Here is an 11,186-nt window from a genome sequence, read left to right as displayed (position 1 = left end):
GTTTAGTCCTAATGAGTTTAATTAAAAGGCAGGAGGAAGTGGAGGGTATTTATGAGGGGCAAGTGGATTTTGGCAAACTGAAGGGCAGATAGTGGACCCAGAATAGAAGGTCAGACTCAGAGGTGCCTTTCCTCTATAGCTTGATTATGTCAAATTATCATCTCTTTACCCACCACCTTTGTCTTCCTTTTCATGCAGGAGGGATGTATTTCACCAGAGGCACGGTACAGTTATTGCATTTAGATGTTCGCAGATATCCAGAGTCCTCTCTGGGGTCTTTAGGAGCATTAGCTCTGGCCTCACTGGAGAGAGAGTCAGGTTAGTGGACCTTGCGTCAGCTTCTACCCTGACAGAGTCAATGCTGGTGAAGGGTATGGGTCCTAGCAGTTTAGTACTGAACAGGGTTTTAAAGGACAAATGGCCAATTTGTAGAAAATAGGCATACATTTTGGGTCAGTGGATACCGTGTAGAAGGTAGAATATAATAGGAACATTCAGCAATCAGCTCCTACTTCTTGTCGGCTCTAGAAGGACACACTGCACACTTTCATAAGGTTATGCTTGATCATGTGTACCTAGAAGGAATGAGGCTCAGTCAGTCTTATAGAGGGTAAGAGAGTTCAGACATCTATGTAGATGGCAAAAATCACCCCAGTAATCATTTTTGTGCACTTTCATATTTACAATGGTAGTCTCTGGGAATAACAATTAGTGGTCTACTAATAGTTGCCACTGTTTGTGGTGGACTTGAGACAGTATCTATCCTCCAGCTATGACACTATTCAGGCACCTATCATTTTTTTATTAATCCATCTAGTAGAAGACACAGATAAAACCAACCATCTTTCAGTTATCTAACATAAGGGCAGTTGCAAAAGTAGCAACTAACAGCAGCCATTTCTTTTTACCATGTGTACCTGTAAGGCTGGTCAGCAGGAAGAATCCTGCCTTCTTTTGTTATACTGGCTCCTTCCTTTGGATCTTTCCACAGGGTGGGGGGAAGCTGATAGGGGTGGAGACTCTTGTTCAGCATTTTTCAATATTCTTGCAGGATTATGTAGAGTTCTAAACTCTGCTGTCGTAATACCCTGTCTCCCAATCAGAACAGAGATAAACCTTCTTTCCCACCTTCTCTCTCTCTCTCTCTCTCTCTCTCTCTCTCTCTCTCTCTCTCTCTCTCTCTCTCTCTCTCTCTCTCTCTCTCCCTCTGTCTGTCTCTCTCTGTCTCTGTCTCTGTATCTCTTTCTCTGTATATATATGTCTCTATGTCTCTCTGTCTCCTCTGTGTGTGTGTGTGTGTCTGCATCTCTCTGTCTCCTCTATTTCTCTTTCTCTCTCTGTCTCTCTCTTATTCTTGGGCCCAAAAAAAAGGCCCAAACATGCTGGGCATATGCCCCTCTTCACTGGGCTACCTTCTTAGTTCCTTTCTACTTAGGAAATGTAAACCTTTATGGGCCATGTTTAATATGAACTGTCAGACAATCCTATGGGAAGCATTTTTTAGATTTTATTATACAACTTTATTCTTTTCTGTGATTTTTAAGTGATTTAAAAAATTAATATGCTATAACGTTATTGTACTTTGGTTCTTATGACAGGGATATCAACGTAATAATGGTGGTACATGTTCTAACAATTGTACAAAGTGAAGCTTACCACCATGTACTCTGATTCTGCATCATTAATGAATGGCTTGGTACCAAGTGAGCTTCAGTGGAGCTGGAAGGGAAGGCATAGGCACCAGGCTTAAAACAGTTGCCTCAAAGCAAACTGGGTATTATGTCCATCTGAGAACCTAATAGTTATGCATTTTCCTTTTTGTATTTCTATTGCTATGGGAAATAAAATGCCTTTTACTGTTTTATTTCCTCCTTAAGTTCACATCTTGCAAGCAACTACATGACAGAAACCTTTCTATACTTTTCTCTCAAATTTCCCTAGCTGAACACATAGCAGGTGTTCAATAAATGTCCATGCTTTGCTTGATCTGAACAAATAAATACTGATACTTGTAAGAAATGTTCCTGGGTTTTTAATCATGATTGATAGTGTCATGCAGACTTCATAGGATGCAGTTTCTTTTTTTCCTTGTTCCCTTTTCCTTTTAAGTGCTTTGAGTTTCATGGGTGGCCAGTGTGGGTTAGCAGTCAGAAATCCACTGGGTTGAGAGGGCAGTCAAGCTAAACCAGAAACCTGTACAGGGTCAGGGAGAAACAAAGACTCAGAGATGGGTGGCTTGTGTAGGATGCCAGAGTCTGAACCTGCTGAGGAGGCTGTCCTTGTGCGTGCTGGAGATGGATAAGTGAAGATAGTGAAGCAGCAGTGAGGAAGACTCCCCCGCTAACTCTTGGGGCCTTGGATGGGAAATGGGTGACGGCACAGATTGGATACTGGCTAGAGCTAGAGGAGTTGATGATGTAAATAAACATGATAAAGAAATGGGAGTCAGTTCCTTACTATTAGGCATGGACTGTAAAGATAGCAAGAAAGCTACACAACTATAGCATACATACAGTTGCAGCTTGGTTCTCTCACAGGACTCCTAACAGTGGGATCAGGAACTATCTCTGACTCTGAAACCCTACTTCTCATACTGGGTTACCTTGATTTATCCTAATATTGGGGTGCTTAGTCTTACTGGAACTTGATATGCCATGTTTTATTGATACTCATGGAGGACCTGCCCTTTCCTAAACAGAAATGGAAGAGGAGTGTATTGTGGGGTGGGGGTAGGGGGTGATCTTTAAAAATTAAAAAAGAGATTAGCAAGCAAGAAAGTTGAACTCTGTAGACTGCACTAAGTGCTACTGTTGCAAACAAATGCTACAGGCTAATAGAATATTGTGTACATAAATACAGTGTTTATAGAAACAATGAACAATGATCTGCCCTCATCTGCCTGTAAAATGTGAGAAATATTGATTGTAGAACCTAGACAGCCTCTAAAAATTAGATCATGTCTAATAAGCATGGATCATCTTAAAATTATAAAGAGAACTCAGATCTTAGAGTGATTCTATCTAAACCATTCCCCAAATCAAGTTAAATTTGTACATCAAAATATTAATTTTAATAGATATCCCACTGATAAAATAGGAAACCATGCATGCATGATGATATACTTTTATAAATTAATAAAATACAACACAGAACAGTTAAATATTCCAAGATTCTTTTTCATAAAAATAGCTACCAAGACAATTTAAAAAAAATTCTGCACACCCAGATTTAATCATAAGATCAGCATGAATATCATCAGTGGGACAAATTAAAATGATGTCCTAATTGTTAAGTCAGGTAAATTCAAACTGAAGGGCATTCTATACAATAACTGACATGCAATGGGCAAAATGTTAAGATTTTTAAAGTTGAGAAAAAGTGACATGCATCCCTAAGGAACCTAGGTCCATGGATGAAGCAAGTGAATAAAGGTATGGCTATGACTGCTGTAAAAACCTGCGTGGTCTCTAGGCGGTAGATGAATTCACATAAGTGTTTCCTTCCTGGTGCTGATGCTTACAGTGAGGTTACAGCAAAGTGTGTTCTTGCCAATTTGTACCTAATCATGATCTGTCAGTGACATGACCTGATGCCAAAAAGTTCTCCAATGGCTCAGGCAAAGAATGTTGTAACTGAGTTTCGAGGTTTCTGCTAGTTTGTGACTGCCTCCAAAAATAAACCTCAGAAAACAAAACAAAACAAAGCAAACCCCCTAAAAACTCCTGAGTTCATTGTAGGAAAACATCAACTTATTATAAAATTCAGAAGTTATTCTCACTACAAGTGCTATCATTACAACTTTTTAAAAAGACTTACTCTCTTGTACAATCTCAAAAGAAGAAATTAAAATGGCAGGAATGTCTTTTCAGTTAATCAACTGTCATCATGCCTTTTGACTTCTTTGGAAGTAGATCTTTTTATTTGTGTTACATTTTGTTTATTTATTTATTTATGTTTTGAGACAATCTCACTATGTAGCAAAATCTTTCCTGAAACCCACCTTCAGTGATGTACTGCCTGTAACTTCCCATATCTGAAGAGTGTAAGTAAGTACATGTGAGTGGATATTTGAGTCCAAGATTAATACACCGGGCCCTGGATTTTGATTCCTTCCTCCCTTCACTAAGCACTGGATCCTAAGTTTTAGTTTGTTATGTAGGTATAATTAGCACCATTTTTATTTTCCTTCTTATTTCCACAGATAGATTATTTACAGAGATTGCAGCAGCCATTCTAGTTGCTTCCTTTTTTTCCCCTTTCCTTAAAAATTTTCGCCTTCTCACATAAAAGAAACCGCTTAGCTTTTCATTGGAATATCTGAATTGGCAATATTACTACTCTTGAGTGTTGGTGGTATTATTAAATAATTCAAGGTTATACAAACCCAGCATGCAGCTCTGCAATACCAAGACAGTCCATCTGATGAGCAAGGCAGCTTCGAAGTGATCAGTGTCTGGTCGTGTAGACTGATGAATACTCTGGGCAAAGGAATGATTTCTATTCTGGGTAGGGAGTAAGATATTGCAAGAATTTATCACTGTAGTCAGAATGACAAGCACTTTAAGACTTACAACATTTTATTTCTGGTATTTTTTGTTTAATATTTTGAAGCCACAATTATGGTGAACAGTGCAAAGGATGGGAAGAGCTGCAGATAAGAGGAATGGCTGAACGTAGATGAAGCAATCACAGTGAGTCATGGGCAAAGAAAGTGCCAGGTTTGAGAGGTGTGATTTAAAGATGGTACTAGCTCAGGAATGTTAGGCATTTCATCATCAGAAAATCTAATGCAGTTCTCCATAGAAACAGATTAAAGAGGGGGAATGCCATTTAATTATCTCAAGTGACGCCTTTAGAGCATTTCATAAAGATAACGACTGACGTTAAAAACTCTTGACTTGGAACAGAAGGAGAGGTCCTTAATATCTAACAGGCTCCAGCTATTCACAGCAAGCATTCCAAGGAATTGTATGACTTAAGAAATACTATCAGTCAGGACAAAAGTTGCTAATTATGGTGCAACCTTTTGGTATGTATCTGAATACCAAGCCAAAGTAACAAACCAGACAGAAAAAAAGTATGGAAAGCTATGGTTGCCTTTAGCTGAGTACAACATGAGGTCATGATGAGGCCAGAATTTAATAGAAAAGTATTCTAAAGTGACTTAGAACTGAATGAGGCCAATGAGATAGGTTACTGTGTGATCTGTTCTGCAACTTTCCCTTCTTATCTGGGTGACAAAATTAATTTTTCATTAAAGAGCATGATCATATATTTTTACTGAATGAGATAAAGCTGTTTTTGTAAGAAATCACTTTATTGTCTCTCAAAATGAAGGTTCCACGCGTTTGTCATGTTTTTTGAAGGACTTTCACAACCCAAAATTGAAGTGGGCTGGGAGCCAATAGGTTTGCTTTTCCTCTAAACATCCACTTTAGGATATTCTCTTCCATTTCCATCTGTTTATGCAAAATCATCACACCAGAATATGCAAACACATGCAAATTAACATTCTACATTTGCAGTAGAGTTTCATTCCCTTTTATTTGCCTGATTTTCCTAGTCTTCAAAATTATTATTATTGTCAATGTTACCTTCATGCATCATTGGACCTCTTTTGAGTCATTGATCCAAATTTTCAAATAGGAACATTTTCTCTGCGTGAAACTTATAACAGAAAATACTAAACTTACAATTATAAAAATATAAATGGTGGGAAATTCACCATCAGAAACAAAAAGTACATTCTGTTATGTGAAGCAATTGTAGCAAGATCTGACCAGCACACTTTCTTAAGGCCCACACATTTCCAGTCAGTGATCATTACCATATATGTATCAAGGAAAAAAATCGCTATCTTATTTTATGACTTTCTGGAATTCTTATTAACATAATTGTTCCACTGATTTTTCTTCCCAAATTTTTATGTTACCTGTAGATCTATTTGTTGACCACTGTGGACCACAAAGGTCTGAATACATCACTTTAGGAATCTTTATTTCACAGATTTAAATAAGGAAGCATGTGAGTTAAAATTACACTAAGGTGGCCAAATGTTTTGGCACATACCAATATCCTAGCACTTAGAAGCAGAAGAATAAAAATTTTAGAGCCACCCTCCCTACTGAGTAAAAATGACCTCCAAAATTAAGCATTTAAGCTCCTCAACTTAGAAAGTAGGCAAACCTTACAGAGCTCAGGAAGCAGGAAATTCACTAGTCTCAGAAAGTTCCTGAAATGTAGAATATCCACACACTCCCTCCAATTATTAGCTGTAACATGAGTTATAATAGGTCTTAATAAAAAAGGCCAGAGTCAGATATTAGGGGTGAAAGCTGAAAGATCAGAGAAACAAAGCAGCCAGCCACTAGAGATCTTACTTCTACAAAATTCTCCATCTGAAAAAAGATGGAGTTCCTGTATCCTCACATCTATATTCCTTCTCCACCCAGCCATCTCACTTACTGCCTGTCTGTACAGATCTCCATAACTCTATGGTCATCTAGTGGTTAGCTCCACCCTCTGATTTTCAGGCAAGCTTTATTTGTTAGAGTACAAACAAGATATCACCGGAATTAGCAGTTACAACTGATGGGGAATAGATACTCTGACTAGCCTAACTCCCTACTACTTTTGCAGAGAGCTCCACGGTTGAGTCTTTGTCATTGTTAGGGTGGGCTTTTTGATGGTGTAACTGTATTAGAGTCATCTGTGCTCCTCTCAGTTGCATGCCATTCGTGCTCTGTAAATTGATTGGATCACTAAATAGTACTTTGATGAAATCATTTCTTGTTGGTGCCCTATATGGGGTAAATCAACAATTGTACATGCCTCACCAGGAAAAGTAATATAACACTTGGCTACATGTACTTAGTGAGTTAAGTGCCAACCTTGGCTACTTGTGACCTTGTCTCCAGATAAATACAAGAAAAAATGATAATGATTTGAAAAATTTGAGAAGCTACTTACTTATACCTTGTCTTAGGATATCTATTTCTATCTGAAGAGGACTCAAAGTAATTTCTTGGTGTGAGCCTGTACTTCATGCTGATGCTATTGTATTGGATGACTTCCAATTTGTGGTAAAAGTTTAATGATGATGCTCATTTTGATGTTATTGTGGGTGGGAGAGCAGAAACCCACAGAATCTCACTTTCTCCCAAGAAAATTATATATGTTTTAAACTATCTAATTCTTATCTCAGTGTCTCTGTTTCCAAAAGGAACCCCCAGTTTAAGGAAAAAAATTTCTCAACATTCTTTAATGTCTACTTTTGATCTTGGTTGTTACAATGATCAAACAGAAAGCTAAGTTCATCTAGCAAAGTATTTGGTGATATTAGGTAAAGAAAGCAAAAAAAAAAAAACAAGAAAGAAAGAAAAAGAAAAAAGAAAGAAAAAGAGCCTTCAATTTACTTTGAGAAATATTCAAACTTGGGGAAATATTCAGGCTTTGGATCTACCATGTAGATTTAGACTTCTGTATTTTGAAGGCACATAGGGCTTTTTGGAAGGGTAGGTGCTTAGGCATAGGAAATATAATGAAAGTGTGTGTGTGTGTGTGTGTGTGTGTGTATGCACGTGCATGTGCATGTGTGAGACAGAGAGAGAGACAGAGAGAAAGGAGAAAGACAGAGGGGGAGACAAAGAGAGACTTGGGGAGACATACACATACAGAGACATAGAAGAGTTCTTCACATTTATTTGGTAGCTTATTTTCATTGCTAACCTTATGTTTCTTGGCTCTGAAGTGGAACTTTCTGGTATTTTCAGCTTGGAGCAAATCAGAAAGTTCTAATGAGTTTCCTTGATATTTACTTTGACCTGATTCAGGTCAGCTTATTGCTTTTTTCTCATACTCCAAAAGCAGAGTAATAGAAGGGAAACCTCCTCTTGCTCATTAGGGCTTCAGTGAGTAATCTTAACTCAAGAATTTCTAATTAAAATGTAAAGATCATTAGTATGAGTCATAACAGAGGCTTTTCTTCCCAGTTGGTGCTGTGATGGTGGTTCCAGGCACACTCCTGCCTCTACCTCACTGAGAAATCTATGCTCTTGGCACAGTTTCTCAGCAGCAGAGAGCCTTGACTGGAACCCAATTCTGCTTGAGGTCAGGAAAATAGGATGCAGGCCTGGAGGAATTAAGAGGAGAAACAAATCGCAAAGGAAGCATTTTCTTTGTTGCTAGTACCAGGCCCACAGAGTGAGTGCTGCTAAAGTAGAAGAGGAAGAGGACACTAAGGCAGATAGGAAAGACATCACTATATATTTTATAATTATTCACCCAGGAAGGAAAGAACTGAGATGGATATGCATGGATATCATGTTAATTCATTTTTAGCTTTTGTTTTATATTCCATTTCTGTGCTTCAGGAATTCAAATATCTATATTGCCTTCACTGTTGCAAAAAAAAAACCACTTTAGTACATATTACCTTTTCAGTACTTCTGACATTTTAAGTAGAGATATTTACTACTGTATGGTGGTGTGACACTGTTGATCATGTCAGTTAAACTATTTCATTTTGAATGCAAAAATTGTGATTAATTGAAGTTTTAAGTCTTCTGTCATGTATGGATTCACAAGGAATTTAGCTCCCAGTTAGCCAAACTTGTGGCCTGTGTTATATACGACATGTTAATAAGACAAAATTTTATAGCTGTGTGTATTTTTTTCCATTACTAGGCTTTAATCTTAGTTATATTAATTGGGATTTAAATCAGAAACAAGAAGAATGTAATGACTCTATAGATGCTTGAGTGGAAAATGAACACTCATTGATCTGCTTCTCCTCTCTGTCATCTGAACTTTTGACCCATTTCAATTGTCACAATGTAATTAGTTTTTCTACTAAAGGAGTTGGGTCTAATAGAATGAAAATATTTTCTTTCATAATTAGAGTTGTTGGGTTTCCAGGAGAAGAATTATTTGGATTATTTGTGATACCAAATTCAGTTAGTTACAGTGGCAAATGATTACAATTTACATATACATATTTATCCATCGTCTTTTTAATTAACTGTGCTGGAACTGTTTGAGGGTGACATATGAGTATTGATTTCATTTTGTGTTTTGATGTAAATGTCATCAAAGACATATAACACTTAAAAAGAGAAATTCTACACGGTGCTATGATGGGGGATGGAAGACTTATTCTGTGATAACCCTGTCGTAAAATGGTAAGGAGTTTAATCTACATCACAAACTCAATGCCGATTTCTCCAGGGGTGTTATTAACTCTAAGACAGAAGGCATCTGTCCATCATGGTAGACATAAAAGGGTAGTGTGAAAGATAACCTAGATTGTCCCTTTGACAGATGTGGGAAGAAGGAACCTCATTTGAAGAACTATCTTATTCAGATTGATAATGGGCATGTCTAGGGGGCATTTACTTAATTGTTAATTGATGTAGAAATGTCCAGCCCATTGTGGGCAGTGTTGTCTAATACAGGCTTGACTGTATTAGAATGATAGCAGAGAAAGTCAGGGGAATGAGCTAGCATGAAGCATTCCTCCAGGGTTACATTTCATTCCTTGCCTTGAGTTCTGCTTTAATTTCTCTCTATAATGTATTGTAACCTGTGAGGTAAAATAAACCATTTTCCCCTCAAGTGGCTTTTGGTCAGTGTTTTATCAATGTAGCAAGAGAGAAACTAAAGAAAAGTGGTAATGAAAAAGTTGAAATCAAGGAAGAGACATTGCAAATAAATATCTAGTATGCTTTAGGTTTTCATATAGACATGATTACTGAATATATGGGGATAGGGCCAATTGCTATATTTTTAATAGAAATGACTTATTACCCAGTAAATCAATTTTGTCTTACAGTTTTATAAAAATATAAATATTTCTAAGTCAGACAAAAGTTAAACTACAAATTTCACTGTCATGGCTCACATACAAATTGTTGTCTATTTAAAATATGTATGAGGGCTATGATTGTCACTCAGTGGCACAGACTTTGCTTGACATATGCAAGGTCTTGAGTTCAGTCCCCAGAACTTCAAAAGTAAAAGTAAAAAAAAAGTTAGCATATACACAAAACTGTAGCTCAATAGAAAACAGTGGTTTTCGTGCTCATGTGCATAATGTAACCACCTGGGGGGGTCATTAAATTCATGGTCTGTACTCTTTCCTTAGAGTTACTAATACATTCCCAGCTTCTGCTGAGTCTGCTCTCTGGGGTCTCACATTGAGAACCATGGTGTTAGAAGATGCCTAAGAGATTTTAAGAAGGTGTTTCTTTACCATACTTCAGCTCTCAGTTCTGTTAGGATTTCTGAATTGCTGTTGTTGAGCACATCTAAAAAGGTAGCAGGGATATTTGGTGAAGTTAAAATGAGATATGTTTGCAGTCACTTGCATAGTATACATGCTATGTGCATATAGCAACAAACATTTGTAACATGTATCTAAGACAAGTTTAGAGAAGTGTATATGATCCATGCATGCCTATCTACCTATCTATAATTTAATCAGATGTCTATGACCAATGTCTATGAAGTTTCAACTTTACAATGGGTTGTTCTTTCAACAGGGAAGAGTACGAATGTAGCCCTCTACTATCACAAATTATGCAGCTGAGTTTCCTGCATTTTGGGAAATCTCAGGGGTCAACACATCTGGGAGTGCAATAGATGAAGCCTTACCCTGAGAAAACCATCTTCATGGTCGTGGTTATTTCCCCTGCCAGGTAAGTATTTTATGGTGGATTTTTGTGAATTTCATACCTAAATCTTTTTTCAAGTTCAAGTTGGATTCAGTTTTTGATGAAATGTTAGAAGTTAGAGGAATATCTCCAAGGGTTTTATACAAGTTTCTTGTGGCAAGTGAAACTAATATATCAGTGGCTTTTCTGAGAGAATTGCTAAAGAAAATTCATAGGAAATCTGGAAGACATCAGATATCTTGAACAGTTCTATCCACTTATTGAAGTACTTCAAGCACTGAAATAGTTTCATCTCTGAGACAGATGTTCAAAATATGAATCTTAGAATTAGATCTTAGACACACTGCCAGTTGTTTCATAGTTCCAGTTGCAACATTGGCACCTACATTAAGGGAGTCTAGTTCTGTCTTATGCTGGCTCCCCATTTGTCAGACTAGAGTCACTGATCTCTCACTTGCTCTGGTGAGCTGATTCTCTGGGGTTCCCATCATAGTCTTGACTCCTGTGTTCATATTA

At 37.4% G+C, this 11,186-nt stretch overlaps 1 non-coding gene across 1 annotated transcript; it reads right to left on the bottom strand.

Moving 5' to 3' along the window:
• Window positions 1-10,537: 10,537 nt before the first annotated feature.
• LOC121137702 lies at window positions 10,538-10,702 on the bottom strand. The gene has a single exon (XR_005875013.1). It is a non-coding gene; the product is annotated as a U1 spliceosomal RNA (small nuclear RNA).
• Window positions 10,703-11,186: the final 484 nt, after the last annotated feature.

Source organism: Mesocricetus auratus, unplaced genomic scaffold (genome assembly GCF_017639785.1).
Source record: "Mesocricetus auratus isolate SY011 unplaced genomic scaffold, BCM_Maur_2.0 Super-Scaffold_100691, whole genome shotgun sequence".
NCBI classification, from domain to species: Eukaryota; Metazoa; Chordata; class Mammalia; order Rodentia; family Cricetidae; genus Mesocricetus; species Mesocricetus auratus.
The sequence above is the reverse complement of the archived record's forward strand: the minus strand, read 5'-3'. Positions and strand labels throughout refer to the sequence as shown.